Raw genomic sequence first — 16743 nt, 5'->3', positions numbered from 1 at the left:
TATGCGCGGGACTGCAAAGTCCCACGGTGCCAAGGCTGCGACAAAGCAATCATGAGATGCAGATGTGAGATGGAACATGAGGTAAATGAGGACACAAATATGGACGTACAGGAGGTGATGGGAGATACTGCAACTGATCATTTAAATGATTCACTGCGGCAGACTCAAGGAGAGGAAGATGAACAGGACAATGAGGAAGAGGAGGAAACCAACAAAGATGAGAATGAAGAAAAGAGCAAAGATGGAGAACAAGGAATGGAGAAGGGAGAAAGAGTAGACAAAGAGGAAAGAATTTTGATTAACAAAGACTTTTCTAAGGAAAAGGAAGAAGTGGACACGACTGGGATGGACTATGAAAAAGGTCAAGAAAAGGATGAGGATAAGGGAATGAAGATACTGCCGGAGGTAAGAGAAGTGGAAAATGGGGGGAGGATTTTTGGTTTGGAAAATAAAGGAATAGAAAGACTGAATAGAGGTGTAAAAGCAAGAACAAAAGGTGGAGTTGACATTCAAAAGGTTCTTAAAAAGCAGAAAATAAGAAGAGATGCGCTAAAGGAAAGGAGGAAAAGTGGAAATGGGGGAAGCAAGACATGTTTTCTTTAAAGACAATGAAACTAATTGAGTGGTGGTTTTTGGTTTATCCTGTGTTTTCCTTAATGAGTTTTCTAAGTATTGTTTCATTGAATGCTAGAGACTTATCCCAAAGTCAAAGGTTTGAAAGATTGATGTGTCTGACTAAAAATAGGGATATGTTATGTCTACAAGGAATGAGGTGGGAAGATAAAATAAGTGATGAAATCAGAAAATTGTGGAATGGAGAAATGTATAGTAATTGTGATATAGGAAGGAAAAGAGGGGTCGCTATTTTAATAAATGTCAATAATGAGTGTTTTTTAAATTGCATCTTAAACATTGCAAGGTTTGTTAAATGGAGCAGAAGAAACATGGTCAAACAAAAGAAGACAAAAATACATGTGTGCAATTTTTTTAGGATAAAGATGTTTTATTCTAAATGTTCTGTTTTGTTACTATAATATGAAAGATGAAAAATAAGTGTTTGTAAAAAAAAAAGTGTAAAAGGGAATCCATTCCTTGAAATGACATATTTTCATTTTAATGTATTATTGCAAAAATGTGATTTAGATTGTTTTTAAAATGTACGTTAAATGTATGTATGAGTCTTTTTTAGAAAAAAAAAAAAAATGTTAAAAGACTGTTTTAAAAGGAAATAAGACTTTAATGTACAAAATATTTATGGAATGTTGTAATATGACAATTTTTGAATAAAAAAAAAAAAAAAAAAAAAAAAAAGCTATGCCCCATCTCGTCTGATCTCGGAAGCTAAGCAGGTTTGGGCCTGGTTGGTACTTGGATGGTAGACCGCCTCGGAATAACAGGTGCTGTAAGCTTTTTGGAAATTTTTCACTTAGTATATAATAATTTTGCCAAAAAATAAAGTCAATGCCCGATCTCTTAATCTTAGCAGGTTTAGGTCTGGTTAGTACTTTGATGAGAGACTGCCTAGAAATACCAGGTGCTTTAAGCTTTTGGGTTTTCTTTCCTACTTATATAATGTCCTGGCGATTAGATTGGCTGATCTTTAAATAGCCCTCTCTTTGCAGCAGTCTTCGCTTACGTCCATACCAACCTGGCTATGCCCGATCTCGTCTGATCTCGGAAGCTAAGCAGGTTTGGGCCTGGTTAGTACTTGGATGGGAGACCGCCTGGGAATACCAGGTGCTGTAAGCTTTTTGGACATTTTTCACTTAGTATATAATAATTTTGCCAAAAAATATAGTCAATGCCCGACCTCTGAATATTAGCAGGTTTGGGCATGGTTTACTTCATGGATGGGAGACTGCCTGGGAATACCAGGTGCTTTAATCTTTTGGAAAATTTCACGAATTATATAATAATCTTTCATTAAAAAAAACAAACACAAAAAAAAAGTCAATGCCCGATCTCTGAATCTTAGCAGGTTTAGGTCTGGTTAGTACTTTGATGAGAGACTGCCTAGGAATACCAGGTGCTTTAAGCTTTTGGGTTTTCTTTCCTACTTATATAATGTACTGGTGATTAGATTGGTCGGTCTTTAAATAGCCCTCTCTTTGCAGCAGTCTTGGCTTACGGTCATACCAACCTGGCTATGCCCCATCTCGTCTGATCTCGGAAGCTAAGCAGGTTTGGGCCTTGTTGGTACTGGGATGGGAGACCGCCTCGGAATACAAGGTGCTGTAAGCTTTTTGGACATTTTTCACTTAGTATATAATAATTTTGTCAAATAATAGAGTCAATGCCCGATCTCTGAATCTTAGCAGGTTTGGGCCTGGTTAGTACATGGATGGGAGACTGCCTGGGAATACCAGGTGCTTTAATCTTTTGGAAAATTTCACGAATTATATAATAATCTTTCATTAAAAAAAAAAAAAAAAAAAAAAAAGTCAATGCCCGATCTCTGAATCTTAGCAGGTTTAGGTCTGGTTAGTACTTTGATGAGAGACTGCCTAGGAATACCAGGTGCTTTAAGCTTTTGGGTTTTTTTTCCTACTTATATAATGTACTGGTGATTAGATTGGTCGGTCTTTAAATAGCCCTCTCTTTGCAGCAGTCTTGGCTTACGGCCATACCAACCTGGTGGCGCTAGTGAGGAATACAGGAAGTGAATTGGCAGTTTGAGCAGTTGGTGAGAGAGGCTCACCTTTTTTGATTTGTGTTTTGTTCATTATTTTTTGGGAAAAGCTTTATTTAGTTTTTTTGTTTGTTTTTTTTTTCTCCTCCCAGCAGCTCACGCTGTTTGGTGGGGGAGTTTTTTTTGGCTTTAATTTTCAAAATGGATAGATTACCGGCAACGACCACAGCAATGGCACGAGAAACACGGAGTGGAAATGAAATCGATCTTGAACAAAGACACAGAGATGGACATGAAAAAGAAACAAAGAAGGAAACCTGGAAAAGAGTTTACAAAAAGGAAGCAACAGTAACAGTGGACTTAATGGATTTGGATGATGTGAGAGCAGTGGATATTATAATGTCAGTGACAGAAAAAGTTGGAGAAGGGAAAATCTTGGCGGTTCGACCGAAACAAACAAGATGTTATGAGGTGACTTTGGAGACCGAGGAAGACATCGAGGAGCTGATGAATGGAATACTAATCAAAGGAAAAACCTGTGAGGTAACAAGACTTCAAAACAGAGATTTTGTTGTTTCTTTTATGCATCTCCCTGTTTACATGGACGATGAGGACATTTTAAAGAAATTGGAAGGATGGGGAGTTCTCCCCATCTCTAAAATAAAGAGACGGTTTTATCCTGGCACAAATATTGAAGATGGAACAAGATTTGTAAAAACAAGATTCCCCAGAGAAGTGATCTCACTCCCGTATAGCACCAAGTTTGTCACAGCAGAAGGACCACAGCACTTTCGGGTCATGCATAGCCAGCAGGTAAAGACATGTAGGTTGTGCATGAGCCCAGAGCATATGGTGAAAGACTGTCCGCAGTTTATATGTTACAAATGCAATGAGAGAGGACACATGGCGAGGGACTGCAGGGTGGTAAAATGCCCGGATTGCGAGGAGGTGCTAAGCAAGTGTGAATGCTGGATGGGAAACGAGGAAGAAGATGAAAAAGGTGTGAGTGGGCAGATGCATGACAATGAAAAGGAGCAAGAGGAAGGAACAACAACAACACAGATTAATGAAACCAACGAAAATAAGGACAAAGGAGAACAGAGAGAAGAAAGTTGCATACAGGATAAACAATCACAGCAAGGGGGTGAAGCGGAGATGCAAATTGCAGAGACCATTGAAATACTTTTAGACAAAATAGAACATCAAAGGATTGTAAATGAAGAACAGACTGTTGAAATGGGCAGTGAAGAGGAAAAGGAGGACAAAGCTGGGATACAAATGAAAAGAAGAAGATCGATCAAGGTAAAACCAAGTTTGGGCGGGGTAAGGAAAAAAGTAGTTAAAGAGGACTTGTTGAAAAATGTAAACCGATTTGAACTGTTAAAGGACATGGGGGAGATTGAATGATAAACGATGGTTTTTATGAATACTTTTTTCTGTCTTATGCTCATAAAGTTGGTAACTTTTAATGCAAGAGGACTTCAAGATGTAAGAAAGTTTGATAAAGTAAAAGAAATGTGTAAAAAAGAAGACATAATAATGCTACAAGAAACTAATTGGACAGATAGGTCTATAAATGAAATGAGGAAAAGGTGGAATGGTGAAATTCTGTATAATAATGGTGATGAAAGAAATGGTAGAGGTGTGGCAATTTTAATAAGGGAAAACAGTGGTGTAAGCTGTAAAGAAATATACAAAGATGAAATAGGGAAATGTTTGATAGTGGAAATGAGTTACGAAGAGAAGAACATATTACTGGTCAACATACATGCACCAACGAAAAAAGAAGAAAAGAGATCATTTTTTAACACTATCAAGACAATTGTGAGGAATTATAAATATATACTTATGATGGGGGATTTTAATACAGTTTTTAGCAGACAAGATATAGCGGAGGGTATGGGTTTCAAAAGCGATACGGGAAGGAAAGAGTTAAGATCACTAATGGAGGAAAACAATATAATGGATGTATGGAGGGAAAGGAATGAACACAAAAGAGAATACTCGAGAAGACAAATAGTAGGAAATTTCATTTATCAAACACGAATAGATATGGTTTTATGTACAAGGAATTTAGAATGTTTTATAGAGAAGTTAAGGTATGAAGAAACGAGGTTAAGTGATCATAAGCCTTTTTTTGTACATTTGGATTGGGATGTTGGGAAAAGAGGGCCAGGGGTATGGGTTTTAAATACAGACATTTTAAAGGATGAGGATTATGTGGCAACAATAAAAGATACAATAAAAAAAGAAAAAGAGAATGAAATGTATTTAGAGGACAAAAGGATCTGGTGGGAGAACTTGAAATTTTTAGTGAAAAAAATCACTATTAGTTATTGTGTGTTAAAACAGAAATGCAAAAAGAATAAAGAAAAGGAAATAAGAGAAAGACTGGAGAAGCAAGTAAATGATGAAACAGAAGATATTAAAAAAATAAAAGAAATACAAGAAGAGCTGAAAGAGATGGAAGAGAATAGATATAAGGGGGCAATGTTGAGGTGTAAAGCTAAATATCTAGTAGAAGGAGAAAAATGCACAAAGTTTTTTTTTTGATCTTGAAAAAAGAAAAGGAAGAGTTGAAACTATAAAAGAAATACGAAAAGAAAATGGTGAAATGGTACATGAATGTGGGGAAATTTTAGAAGAGGTTAAAAACTATTTTGAAAAATTGTTTAGTACGGAAGGAGTAAAGGAGAGAGAAAAAAGGGAATTAATGGAATTAATAAAAATTAAAGTGAGTAAAGAGGAGAAGGAAGAATGCGATCAGACAATAAGTAAAGAAGAAATAGAAAGTACAATAAATGAATTGAACAAAAAGAAAAGCCCAGGCATTGATGGTCTAGGAAGTGAGTTTTACCAAACTTTTAAAGACCTTTTAGTAGATATTTTAAGAGATGTTTATGATGAGATTTTTGAAAAAGGAGGAATGATGTTAAGAATGGGAATGGGATTGATGAAGGTAATATACAAGAAAAAGGGGGAAAAAAATGAATTAAAAAATTATAGACCTATCACAATGTTAAATACTGATTTAAAGATTTTAGCAAAACTTTTAGCGAATAGATTAAAACAGATAATGCCAAATATAATAACAACAAATCAGGCATATGGAGTAAAAGGGAAAGACATTTCGGATGTAACAATGAGTATAAAAGACACGATAAGGTACATGAGAGATAAAAGGAAAAGAGGTTATATCATTAACTTAGATTTTGAAAAAGCTTTTGACAGGGTGGAACACGAATATTTATTTGATATTTTAAAAAGTTTTGGGTTTGGGGAGATTTTTATTAAATGGATTCAAATTTTATACAAGGGAGCAATGACAACAATAAAATGTAATGGGTTTTTAACAAAATGTTTTAGGATAACACGATCTATAAGACAAGGGTGTCCTTTATCAGCCCTGCTATATTCATTGGTGGCAGAACCGCTTGGACTAGCCATAAAGCAAGAAAGGGGAATTAAAGGAATAGAGATTGAACAAACAGGAAAAGAGTGTAAAATGTTTCAATATGCTGATGACACTACCATTTTTGCTAGAGAAGAAGAAAGTGTCAAACAAGTAATGGAAATAGTACAGAGATTTTGCAAGGGGTCAGGAGGAAAAATAAATGAAGAAAAAACTGCATATATGAGATTTGGGCAGACGACAGACTTAGCAGAGAATTTTAAATTCAAGGAAGTAAAAGAAATGAAGATTTTAGGAATTTTAATGGGTAAAGATGAAGATAAAGTTAGAGAAATCATGTGGGAAGAAATAGTGGGAAGCATTGAAAGAAGACTGAACTTTTGGAAATTGAGGGCACTAAATTTAAAAGGGAAGGTTTTAATCTTGAATGTTTTAATGACTTCAAAACTGTGGTATTTTTTATATATGACATCTATGCCGGTGTGGGTGGAAAGAGGGTTGAAAAGATGTTTTTTAGATTTTTTATGGGTAGGGAAACCAGCTAGAATTGCGTACAATACTTTAATAGGGATGGAGGGAAAAGGAGGTTTGGGTTTAATCGATGTTGAGCAAAGGAAGAATAGTCTGAGAGTCAAATTAGTCAAAAAGTATCTGGATGAGGGAAACAAAGCAGAATGGAAAACAACAATGGGGATTTTTTTAAACAAATGTGGGAATTTTAATCTGGGAGATAATGTGTTATGGATGAGAACACAAGAATGGATAACAGAGGGGTTGCCAATGTTTTATAAAGAAGTTTTAAGGGCTTGGAGGAATTTTTTAACTACCGTTCAATACAACGTACATGGAAGAGAAAACATCTTAAATCAGCCATTATTCCTAAACACCGGCATTTTAAACCAAGGGAAGGAAATATATTTTAAAGAATTGATGGAAGTTGGAATAGTCAAAGTAAGAGATGTTTTATATGAATATAAAGAAGGCTTTTTACCAATGCAGTATATAGTAGATGTGATGGAGGAAGCAAAGGAAGAATTTAATAAACAAGAACTTAAAACTAAGTATGAAATTATAAAAAATGCAATACCCAAAGAATGGATAGAAAAGGTTGAAACTATGGAAGGGGGGAAAGAAGAAAAGGATGTGTACGCAATACTGGGAGAGAAATTGTGGCTTTTAAAAGAATGTACAGTGAAAATGTTTTATGTTTTTTTCATTGACATGATTTTTAAGAAACCTGTTGCAAACAAATTTTGGCAGAAGACATTTGAAGGTTTAAAAGAAGAAGATATTTGGAAAAACATGAAAGGGGAGATAATTGAGGTCAAATTGGAAAATTCTGAGTATTATATCAGACAAAGGGTGCTGTTTACTGATGTTATACTTAAAAAAATTGGGATGGAACAAAGTGCCATATGCAAAGTATGCAATGAGGAAGAGGAAGATTTTTTACATGCGTTTCTACACTGTAAGGCACTGAAGGATTTCAATGAAAAATGCAAAACTATAATTGTAAACCTGGGAGGGGAGCAAGATCGAGAGGATACAGAATTGGATAGGATCATTATGTTAGGTTTTGATGAGAAGGAAAAAAACAAAAAGGTGATCAATCTGTTTGTAATGTTAATGAAAAAAGTCATCTGGGAAAGAAGAGGAATTGCAAAACAAGAAGAAATTATAATGGATGTGTGGGGTTTGTTTAAAAGACGTTGGAAAAGGTATATAGAATGTTTGTATTGTTATTTTAAACAGGAACAAAAAAACAAGGAATTTGATAAAGTGTTTACTTCAGAGGTTTACTCAATTTTAAAGAAGTTTGAAATAGCATTTCCAGGAACAGAATGATGTGGAAGAGAAATATCTATTTAATCACATGAATGTCTTTGTTTTTATTTTATTTTTTATTTTTTAATTGGAATGTAAATTTCTTTTCTTAGAAGAGATGTAATGTATTATATGTGTTTTTCAAGAAAATAATAAAAAAAAAAAAAAAAAAACCTGGCTATGCCCCATCTCGTCTGATCTCGGAAGCGAAGCAGGTTTGGGCCTGTTTGGTACTTGGATGAGAGACCGCCTCGGAATACCAGGTGCTGTAAGCTTTTTGGACATTTTTCACTTAGTATATAATAATTTTGCCAAAAAATAGAGTCAATGCCCGATCTCTTAATCTTAGCAGGTTTAGGTCTGGTTAGTACTTTGATGAGAGACTGCCTAGGAATACCAGGTGCTTTAAGCTTTTGGGTTTTCTTTCCTACTTATATAATGTCCTGGCGATTAGATTGGCTGGTCTTTAAATAGCCCTCTCTTTGCAGCAGTCTTCGCTTACGTCCATACCAACCTGGCTATGCCCGATCTCGTCTGATCTCGGAAGCTAAGCAGGTTTGGGCCTGTTTAGTACTTGGATGGGAGACCGCCTGAGAATACCAGGTGCTGTAAGCTTTTTGGACATTTTTCACTTAGTATATAATAATTTTGCCAAAAAATATAGTCAATGCCCGACCTCTGAATATTAGCAGGTTTGGGCATGGTTTACTTCATGGATGGGAGACTGCCTGGGAATACCAGGTGCTTTAATCTTTTGGAAAATTTCACGAATTATATAATAATCTTTCATTAAAAATAAAAAAAAAAAGTCAATGCCCGATCTCTGAATCTTAGCAGGTTTAGGTCTGGTTAGTACTTTGATGAGAGACTGCCTAGGAATACCAGGTGCTTTAAGCTTTTGGGTTTTCTTTCCTACTTATATAATGTACTGGTGATTAGATTGGTCGGTCTTTAAATAGCCCTCTCTTTGCAGCAGTCTTGGCTTACGGTCATACCAACCTGGCTATGCCCCATCTCGTCTGATCTCGGAAGCTAAGCAGGTTTGGGCCTGGTTGGTACTTGGATGGGAGACCGCCTCGGAATACCAGGTGCTGTAAGCTTTTTGGACATTTTTCACTTAGTATATAATAATTTTGCCAAAAAATAGAGTCAATGCCCGATCTCTTAATCTTAGTAGGTTTAGGTCTGGTTAGTACTTTGATGAGAGACTGCCTAGAAATACCAGGTGCTTTAAGCTTTTGGGTTTTCTTTCCTACTTATATAATGTCCTGGCGATTAGATTGGCTGGTCTTTAAATAGCCCTCTCTTTGCAGCAGTCTTCCCTTACGTCCATACCAACCTGGCTATGCCCGATCTCGTCTGATCTCGGAAGCTAAGCAGGTTTGGGCCTGGTTAGTACTTGGATGGGAGACCGCCTGGGAATACCAGGTGCTGTAAGCTTTTTGGACATTTTTCACTTAGTATATAATAATTTTACCAAAAAATATAGTCAATGCCCGACCTCTGAATATTAGCAGGTTCGGGCATGGTTTACTTCATGGATGGGAGACTGCCTGGGAATACCAGGTGCTTTAATCTTTTGGAAAATTTCACGAATTATATAATAATCTTTCATTAAAAAAAAAAAAAAAAAAAAAGTCAATGCCCGATCTCTGAATCTTAGCAGGTTTAGGTCTGGTTAGTACTTTGATGAGAGACTGCCTAGGAATACCAGGTGCTTTAAGCTTTTGGGTTTTCTTTCCTACTTATATAATGTACTGGTGATTAGATTGGCTGGTCTTTAAATAGCCATCTCTTTGCAGCAGACTTCGCTTACGGCCATACCAACCTGGCTATGCCCGATCTCGTCTGATCTCGGAAGCTAAGCAGGTTTGGGCCTGGTTAGTACTTGGATGGGAGACCGCCTGAGAATACCAGGTGCTGTAAGCTTTTTGGACATTTTTCACTTAGTATATAATAATTTTGCCAAAAAATATAGTCAATGCCCGATCTCTGAATATTAGCAGGTTTGGGCCTGGTTAGTACATGGATGGGAGACTGCCTGGGAATACCAGGTGCTTTAATCTTTTGGAAAATTTCACGAATTATATAATAATCTTTCATTAAAAAAAAAAAAAAAAAAAAAAAAAGAAAGCGTCAATGCCCGATCTCTGAATCTTAGCAGGTTTAGGTCTGGTTAGTACTTTGATGAGAGACTGCCTAGGAATACCAGGTGCTTTAAGCTTTTGGGTTTTCTTTCCTACTTATATAATGTACTGGCGATTAGATTGGCTGCTCTTTAAATAGCCCTCTCTTTGCAGCAGTCTTCGCTTACGGCCATACCAACCTGGCTATGCCCGATCTCGTCTGATCTCGGAAGCTAAGCAGGTTTGGGCCTGGTTAGTACTTGGATGGGAGACCGCCTGAGAATACCAGGTGCTGTAAGCTTTTTGGACATTTTTCACTTAGTATATAATAATTTTGCCAAAAAAAATAGAGTCAATGCCCGATCTCTGAATATTAGCAGGTTTGGGCCTGGTTAGTTCATGGATGGGAGACTGCCTGGGAATACCAGGTGCTTTAATCTTTTTGGAAAATTTCACGAATTATATAATAATCTTTCATAAAAAAAAAAAAAAAAAAGAGTCAATGCCCGATCTTTGAATCTTAGCAGGTTTAGGTCTGTTTAGTACTTGGATGGGAGACCGCCAGGGAATACCAGGTGCTGTAAGCTTTTTGGACATTTTTCACTTAGTATATAATAATTTTGCCAAAAAATAGAGTCAATGCCCTGATCTCTGAATGGTTTAGGTCTGGTTAGTACTTTGATGAGAGACTGCCTAGGAATACCAGGTGCTTTAAGCTTTTGGGTTTTCTTTCCTACTTATATAATGTACTGGCGATTAGATTGGCTGGTCTTTAAATAGCCATCTCTTTGCAGCAGTCTTCGCTTACGGCCATACCAACCTGGCTATGCCCGATCTCGTCTGATCTCTGAATATTAGCAGGTTTGGGCCTGGTTAGTACATGGATGGGAGACTGCCTGGGAATACCAGGTGCTTTAATCTTTTTGGAAAATTTCACGAATTATATAATAATCTTTTATTAAAAAAAAAAAAAAAAAATGAGTCAATGCCCGATCTCTGAATCTTAGCAGGTTTAGGTCTGGTTAGTACTTGGATGGGAGACCGCCTAGGAATACCAGGTGCTTTAATCTTTTTGGAAAATTTCACGAATTATATAATAATCTTGCATAAAAAAAAGAGTCAATGCCCGATCTCTGAATCTTAGCAGGTTTAGGTCTGGTTAGTACATGGATGGGAGACTGCCTGGGAATACCAGGTGCTTTAATCTTTTGGAAAATTTCACGAATTATATAATAATCTTTCATTAAAAAAAAAAAAAAGAAAAAGAAAGAGTCAATCCCCGATCTCTGAATCTTAGCAGGTTAGGTCTGGTTAGTACTTTGATGAGAGACTGCCTAGGAATACCAGGTGCTTTAAGCTTTTGGGTTTTCTTTCCTACTTATATAATGTACTGGCGATTAGATTGGCTGGTCTTTAAATAGCCCTCTCTTTGCAGCAATTTTCGCGTACGGCCATACCAACCTGGCTATACCCGATCTCGTCTGATCTCGGAAGCTAAGCAGGTTTGGGCCTGGTTAGTACTTGGATGGGAGACCGCCTGGGAATACCAGGTGCTTTAAGCTTTTTGGACATTTTTCACTTAGTATATAATCATTTTGCCAAAAAATAGAGTCAATGCCCGATCTATGAATATTAGCAGGTTTGAGCCTGGTTAGTACATGGATGGGAGACTGCCTGGGAATACCAGGTGCTTTAATCTTTTTGGAAAATTTCACGAATTATATAATAATCTTTCGTAAAAAAAAAAAAAAAAAAAAGAGTCAATGCCCGATCTCTGAATCTGGAATACCAGGTGCTTTAAGCTTTTGGGTTTTCTTTCCTACTTATATAATGTACTGGCGATTAGATTGGCTGCTCTTTAAATAGCCCTCTCTTTGCAGCAGTCTTCGCTTACGGCCATACCAACCTGAGGGCGCTAGAGAGCTACAGGAAGTGTTGGCTGCAGTTTGGAGAGGAAGGTTCTCCTCCATTTTGATTTTTCTGTTAGTGTTTGTTTTGTGAGTTGTTTTTGGACTTTTAGTTTATTTTTTGTGTGGTTTTTCAGTTTTAAACCACCTAACAGCAGCATCTTGCTGGCTGGAGGGTGGTTAATTGTTTTTTTTTTTTTTTGGTGTTTTTGTACAATGGATGGTTTATTGGCAAACGTAACTGGACTGGCTGGAGAGAGACGCACGGCAAACGACACCGGACTGGCTGGAGAGACACGCATGGTAAACGACAAGGGACTGGCTGGAGAGCTTTTTGGAAATTTTTCACTTAGTATATAATAATTTTGCCAAATAATAGAGTCAATGCCCAATCTCTGAATCTTAGCAGGTTTAGGTCTGTTTAGTACTTTTATGAGAGACTGCCTAGGAATACCAGGTGCTTTAAGCTTTTGGGTTTTCTTTCCTACTTATATAATGTACTGGCGATTAGATTGGCTGCTCTTTAAATAGCCCTCTCTTTGCAACAGTCTTCGCTTACGGCCATACCAACCTGAGGGCGCTAGAGAGCTACAGGAAGTGTTGGCTGCAGTTTGGAGAGGAAGGCTCTCCTCCATTTTGATTTTTCTGTTAGTGTTTGTTTTGTGAGTTGTTTTTGGACTTTTAGTTTATTTTTTGTATGGTTTTTCAGTTTTAAACCACCTAACAGCAGCATCTTGCTGGCTGGAGGGTGGTTAATTGTTTTTTTTTTTTTGGTGTTTTTGTACAATGGATGGTTTATTGGCAAACGTAACTGGACTGGCTGGAGAGAGACGCAGTATTTTAAAGGAAGTATATGAAGACATTTTTAAGAAGGAGGAAATGAACCAGAGAACGGGGATGGGATTAATAAAGTTAATATATAAAAGAAAAGGAGATAAAGTAGACCTAAAAAATTATAGACCAATTACAATGCTGAATACAGATCTGAAAATTTTAACAAAAGTTTTAGCCAATAGATTGAAAGAGGTAATGCCAACCATAATTAAAACACATCAAGTGTATGGAGTAAAAGGGGAAGATATAGCAGATACAACTTTAAGTATAATAGATAGAATAAGATATATGAAAGAAAAGAACAAAAAAGGATATGTTATTAGTTTGGATTTTGAAAAGGCCTTTGATAGAGTGGAGCATGAATATTTATTTGGAATTTTAAGAAGGTACGGGTTTGGGGATAATTTTGTCAAGTGGATTACAATTTTATATAGGGGAGCAATAACAAGAATACAGTGTAATGGTTTTTTAACTGAATGTTTTAAAATTACTAGGTCAATAAGACAAGGATGTCCATTATCAGCGCTTTTATATTCTTTAGTTGCAGAACCATTGGGATTAGCTATTAAAATAGATGAAGACATAAGAGGGATAAACATTGAAGGAAGTGGGGGAAATGAAAAAATATTTCAATATGCGGATGACACAACAATAATAGTTAAAGATATAGAGAGTGTTAATAAAGTAATGGAAGTAGTACAGATGTTTTGTAGGGGATCAGGAGGAAAGTTTTTCATTTTTCATTTTCATTTTAAAGAAACAAAAGAAATAAGGATTTTAGGTGTTCTAATGGGAAAAGACGAAAGGATTGTTAAAGAAAAAATGTGGGAAGAAATAGTAGGAGGAATTGAAAGAAGGTTAAATTTTAGGAAATTGAGGACATTAAGTTTAAAAGGGAAGGTTTTAATTTTAAATGTTTTAATGGTGTCAAAGTTGTGGTATGTTTTATATGTGACTGCTATGCCAATATGGGTGGAGAAAAGGTTGAAAAAATGTTTTTTTGATTTTTTATGGAATAGTAAACCGTCAAGAATTGCATATAGTACGTTAATAGGAGAAGCAGGGAAGGGAGGGATGGGATTAATTGATGTAGAACAGAGAAAAAATAGCTTAAGAATTAAAATAGTAAAAAAATATCTGGATGAGGGTCACAAAACAGCATGGAAAAGGACAATGGAGTATTTTTTAAACAAATGTGGGGATTTTAACATGGGGGATGGAATTTTATGGATGAAAATGAAGAATTGGATGACAGAAAGATTACCAGAGTTTTATAGAGAAATGTTTAGTGCCTGGGGAAAATTTTTAGACAGAGTAGAGTATGATCCACATGGGAGAGAAAACATTTTAAATCAACCTCTGTTTTTAAACAAAAACATTTTAAAACAAGACAAAGAAATGTTTTTAAAGAAATGGATGGATGTGGGGATAACGAGAGTTAGAGATGTTTTATATGAATTTAAAGAAGGATTTTTACCGACACAATTTATTGTGGATGCAATGGAGGAGGCAAAAGAAGATTACAGTGAACAAGAAATAAAAAATAAATATGAAATCATTAAAAATGCAATACCTAAAGAGTGGATTAAAAGAATAGAAAGTATGGAAGGAGAACCAAAAGAGAAATGTATTCATGTGAAATTAGGGGAAAAACTGTATGATTTTAAGGAATGTACTGTGAAAATGATTTATCGTGCTTTTAGAGATGATGTTTTTAAAGAGCCGATTGTAAATGGATACTGGGTGCAGAAATTCAAAGATTTAAAAAAAGAGTGTATATGGAGAAACATGACGGGGAAATGTGTTGAAACAAAATTGGAATGTTTGGAGTATTTTATAAGGCATAAAGTGGTTTTTACTGATGTTATTTTAAATAAAATAGGAATGGAAGAAAATGCTCTGTGTAAAGTGTGCCAGGAAGAGGAAGAGGGGATTTTACATATGTTTTTACATTGTAGAGAGCTAGAGGACTTTTTAAGGAAATGTAAATGTTTAATTAAAGATGTGGCTGAGGAGTGGGATGAAAATGTAATGGAATGGAACAGAGTTGTGATGTTTGGTTGGGAGAAAAAGTGTAAAAACAAAAGTTTTATTAATCTGTGTGTAATGCTAATGAAAAGTGCAATATGGGACAGAAGAACTGTGGCTACAAAGGAAAAAAATGTGTTGGATGTTTGGAGTGTGTTTAAAAGAAAAACAGAATTATATATCGAACGACTGTATGTGTACTTTAAGGGTGTGAATATGTTAGACTCTTTTTATGATGTTTTTACCCCACAAGTTTGTTGTGTTTTAAATGATTTAATGTGGAAGTTGCCAGAAAGTGGAAGAGTTTTTTTAAATTATCTATGTAAATGAAAGATGTGTAATGTAGAGATGTGTAAAGACGATGTTCTGTATTTTCTATTGATTATTGTATTTTATTGATTGAAATCTCTTAATAAAAAAAAAAAAAAAAAAAAAGGCTATGCCCAATCTCGTCTGATCTCGGAAGCTAAGCAGGTTTGGGCCTGGTTAGTACTTGGATGGGAGACCGCCTGGGAATACCAGGTGCTGTAAGCTTTTTGGACATTTTTCACTTAGTATATAATAATTCTGCCAAAAAATAGAATCAATGCCCGATCTCTGAATATTAGCAGGTTTGGGCCTGGTTAGTACATGGATGGGAGACTGCCTGGGAATACCAGGTGCTTTAATCTTTTTGGAAAATTTCACGAATTATATAATAATCTTTAATTAAAAAAAAAAAGAGTCAATGCCCGATCTCTGAATCTTAGCAGGTTTGGGCCTGGTTAGTACTTGGATGGGAGACCGCCTGGGAATACCAGGTGCTGTAAGCTTTTTGGACATTTTTCACTTCGTATATAATAATTTTGCCAAAAAATATAGTCAATGCCCGATCTCTGAATATTAGCAGGTTTGGGCCTGGTTAGTACATGGATGGGAGACTGCCTGGGAATACCAGGTGCTTTAATCTTTTGGAAAATTTCACGAATTATATAATAATTTTTCATTAAAAAATAAATAAATAAATAAATAAATAAATAAATAAAAAGAAAGCGTCAATGCCCGATCTCTGAATCTTAGCAGGTTTAGGTCTGGTTAGTACTTTGATGAGAGACTGCCTAGGAATACCAGGTGCTTTAAGCTTTTGGGTTTTCTTTCCTACTTATATAATGTACTGGCGATTATATTGGCTGGTCTTTAAATAGCCCTCTCTCTGCAGTTGTTTTCGCTTACGGCCATACCAACCTGAGGGCGCTAGAGAACTACAGGAAGTGTTGGCTGCAGTTGGGAGAGGAAGGCTCTCCTCCATTTTGATTTTTCTGTTAGTGTTTGTTTTGTGAGTTGTTTTTGGACTTTGGTTTATTTTTTGTGTGGTTTTTCAGTTTTAAACCACCTAACAGCAGAGTTTTGCTGGCTGGAGGGTGGTTAATTTTTTGTTTGTGTTTTGTACAATGGATGGATTATTGGCAAACGACACTGGCCTGGCTGGAGAGAGACGCATGGCAAACGACACTGGACTGGCTGGAGAGAGACGCATGGCAAACGACACTGGACTGGCTGGAGAGTGACGCATGGCAAACAACACTGGACTGGCTGGGGAGAGACACATGGCAAACAACACTGGACTGGCTGGAGAGAGACGCATGGCAAACGACACTGGACTGGAGTATCGACAACGAGCAGGACACGGTAAAAATCAAGATGCAAGATATACATGTGGTGAAAGGAAATACTTAAAGGAGGCAACTGTGATTGTGAATGTGGAGAATGTAAGTGAGGTGAGAGCTGTGGATATTATTAAAGCGGTGACGGACAAATGTGGATATGGGGAAATCTTGGCACTAAGGCCAAGACAAGGAAAAGAATACGAGCTCACAATGGAAAAAGAAGAAACTTGTGATAAGCTGACTGAGGGATTGTTAATAAATGGAGTGAACTGTGAGATAAAAAAGCTTCAAAACAGAGATTATGTTGTCTCTTTCATGCATCTGCCCGTCTACCTTG

General features: G+C 36.3%; 8 non-coding genes and 1 pseudogene across 8 annotated transcripts; all 9 read left to right on the top strand.

Moving 5' to 3' along the window:
• Positions 1-1630: 1630 nt before the first annotated feature.
• On the top strand, positions 1631-1749 carry LOC127998827 (5S ribosomal RNA). Its single transcript, XR_008171655.1, has one exon. It is a non-coding gene; the product is annotated as a 5S ribosomal RNA (ribosomal RNA).
• Positions 1750-2122: 373 nt separating this feature from the next.
• Positions 2123-2241, top strand: LOC128006477 (5S ribosomal RNA). The gene has a single exon (XR_008179093.1). It is a non-coding gene; the product is annotated as a 5S ribosomal RNA (ribosomal RNA).
• A 6120-nt stretch (positions 2242-8361) lies between these two features.
• On the top strand, positions 8362-8480 carry LOC128003162 (5S ribosomal RNA). The gene has a single exon (XR_008175891.1). It is a non-coding gene; the product is annotated as a 5S ribosomal RNA (ribosomal RNA).
• Positions 8481-8846: 366 nt separating this feature from the next.
• On the top strand, positions 8847-8965 carry LOC128005983 (5S ribosomal RNA). The gene has a single exon (XR_008178619.1). It is a non-coding gene; the product is annotated as a 5S ribosomal RNA (ribosomal RNA).
• Positions 8966-9186: 221 nt separating this feature from the next.
• On the top strand, positions 9187-9305 carry LOC128003440 (5S ribosomal RNA). The gene has a single exon (XR_008176164.1). It is a non-coding gene; the product is annotated as a 5S ribosomal RNA (ribosomal RNA).
• A 370-nt stretch (positions 9306-9675) lies between these two features.
• Positions 9676-9794, top strand: LOC127988888 (5S ribosomal RNA). Its single transcript, XR_008162042.1, has one exon. It is a non-coding gene; the product is annotated as a 5S ribosomal RNA (ribosomal RNA).
• A 379-nt stretch (positions 9795-10173) lies between these two features.
• On the top strand, positions 10174-10292 carry LOC127988887 (5S ribosomal RNA). Its single transcript, XR_008162041.1, has one exon. It is a non-coding gene; the product is annotated as a 5S ribosomal RNA (ribosomal RNA).
• Positions 10293-10793: 501 nt separating this feature from the next.
• On the top strand, positions 10794-10912 carry LOC128007287 (uncharacterized; annotated as a pseudogene).
• Positions 10913-11434: 522 nt separating this feature from the next.
• On the top strand, positions 11435-11553 carry LOC128002889 (5S ribosomal RNA). Its single transcript, XR_008175624.1, has one exon. It is a non-coding gene; the product is annotated as a 5S ribosomal RNA (ribosomal RNA).
• The last annotated feature ends 5190 nt before the right edge of the window (positions 11554-16743 follow it).

The sequence above is a fragment of the Carassius gibelio genome, chromosome B22, assembly GCF_023724105.1.
Source record: "Carassius gibelio isolate Cgi1373 ecotype wild population from Czech Republic chromosome B22, carGib1.2-hapl.c, whole genome shotgun sequence".
NCBI lineage: Eukaryota > Metazoa > Chordata > Actinopteri > Cypriniformes > Cyprinidae > Carassius > Carassius gibelio.
Note: the sequence above shows the minus strand (reverse complement) of the source record. Positions and strands in the feature narration are given on the sequence as shown.